Raw genomic sequence first — 2,500 nt, forward strand, 5'->3', positions numbered from 1 at the left:
CATTAAAGTTCCACTTCGCTCTCCCCTACGTGGGTCTGAGCTTCACTCTCAGGGAAAAAATATGCCACATTGGTTAGGGAAACCCGGTTTCATCACGCTATGTGCCCTGCACCACCAGCTTAGCGTGAATGCTTCGAGTTTCCCTAAGAAGTTCGATTGGTCTTGCAGAGTTTAAAGACAACGAAGCTTAGTTTCAAGCAATGATTTAATATACGCGTATTAAAAACCCTTAACTGTTACAACTTTTATGCTTGAAACCATCGCAACGAAGTCTTTGGGTCCGTAGACCCGTGATGTACTGCTCCAGGAAACGTTTTGAAAGAGTGGAAACTCAAAATCATAGGTTAAGATCATCGGCAGAACCCACCAGACACCACTTTTGCTTCATAAGTTCGGCCTATAGTCATATGACGATTTTCATCGGGGAGGGGACGTATGACCCAAACGGGGGGCTTATATGACCCACGGACACTGCAAACCAAGCTCCTACGACTAAATAGAGGTTAAAACTACGATTTGGTGAAATCTTCATTTTTGACCTCGGAGCAAGGTACCTTCCCTATAGTAGGCAATGAGTAAATGATCATAATCCCAGGAGGGCAAAAAATGGGAACCCGAGAGGAAAGCGCTGTTGGCGCGCCTAAGCTAGTGGCCCGTAGAGTAAAAAGGGTACCCCCAACAAAGTTGTCGTTTGACGTTCTGGTTTCACTTTTTATCATCTAAAATGAGTTTTCTACACGTTTTGAGGGGTTTTAGCAAAAAAAAATTTTTCGACTACTCGAGCTCTCTGGCCCGTTCGGTGCACATTTTTGAAAAAAGCTAGGGAGCTGCCCCTAGGTTCGGGGTGTCACAAAATGTTGAAAAGTGGTCGAAAAACCACTATCCAGAATCGGATGTAGAATCGTTAGACGAACTTAAAATTGTTCTACGACACCCATCTGCGACGTTTAGTATTCGAGTTATGGCCCGTCCTAGGTCTGACCGAGCAATTTTTGTTCCGCGCACTGTGTGCACCGTACACTTTGATGTTTGTATGAAAAAGTACCCTACCTAGGGACGCGTAGAGCAAATTTGTACCCCCGGGCATGTTGTCGATTGACATTCTGGTTGCACTTTTCATCATCTAGGGTGCGTTCCTGACACGTTTTGAGGGGTTTTAGCAAAAAAAAATTTTTCGACTACTCGAGCTCTCTGGCCCGTTCGGTGCACATTTTTGAAAAAAGCTAGGGAGCTGCCCCTAGGTTCGGGGGTGTCACAAAATGTTGAAAAGTGGTCGAAAAACCACTATCCAGAATCGGATGTAGAATCGTTAGACGAACTTAAAATTGTTCTACGACACCCATCTGCGACGTTTAGTATTCGAGATATAGCACTTTGTAGGTCTGACCGAGCAATTTTTGTTCCGCGCACTTTGTGCACCGTACACTTTGATGTTTGTATGAAAAAGTACCCTACCTAGGGACGCGTAGAGCAAATTTGTACCCCCGGGCATGTTGTCGATTGACGTTCTGGTTGCACTTTTCATCATCTAGGGTGCGTTCCTGACACGTTTTGAGGGGTTTTAGCAAAAAAAATTTTTTCGACTACTCGAGCTCTCTGGCCCGTTCGGTGCACATTTTTGAAAAAAGCTAGGGAGCTGCCCCCTAGGTTAGGGGGTGTCACAAAATGTTGAAAAGTGGTCGAAAAACCACTATCCAGAATCGGATGTACAATCGTTAGACGAACTTAAAATTGTTCTACGACACCCATCTGCGACGTTTAGTATTCGAGATATAGCACTTTGTAGGTCTGACCGAGCAATTTTGTACTAAAATGTCTGGTGAACATGTAATTCATTAAATAACATTGACTTGCATCGTGCCCTACTTCATCGGCACAGCTGTTATTGACTATCTTTAGTGGAAATGGATTGAGTTTGACCATTTTAAGCCCATTTCCTATGCCGTGCACCAACATTGTGTACCGATCAGGAAAGTACGCTACGTACGCGTTCATGGATGTCGATGTTGGTACAAGTTGCCTTTCGGGATAGCCGTGCACCAAAACTGTGTACCGATCAGGGAAAGTACAAGACGGAGGGTGCAGCTCGAGCGTACGCGTTCATAGATGTCGATGTTGGTACACTTGCACCAAAATTGTGTACCGATCAGGGAAAGTACAAGACGGAGGGTGCAGCTCGAGCGTACGCGTTCATAGATGTCCATGTTGATACAATCTACGTGTACGTACCTAGTTTTTGTAGGAAAAGTTGCAATTAAGTGCTTGTATGCTTAAAATGCTCATCTCAACCGGTCACCTTTTGGCTTGCCCTTTTATAACAGAAACCTAGAAAGATACTCGAGATTTTTGTGTTTTTCCATTCGCCCGGGACGACGAAATGAGCTATGTGCACATCGTGCAGAAAATTGTCTTCGCCACGCATGTTTTTGTCCATCCACTCATATAATCACCCGCATTTGTGTTCAACACGGACGGCGCAGCCCGAGCGAACGCGTTAATG

The sequence above is a fragment of the Anopheles coluzzii genome (genome assembly GCF_943734685.1).
Source record: "Anopheles coluzzii chromosome X unlocalized genomic scaffold, AcolN3 X_unloc_5, whole genome shotgun sequence".
Lineage (NCBI taxonomy): Eukaryota > Metazoa > Arthropoda > Insecta > Diptera > Culicidae > Anopheles > Anopheles coluzzii.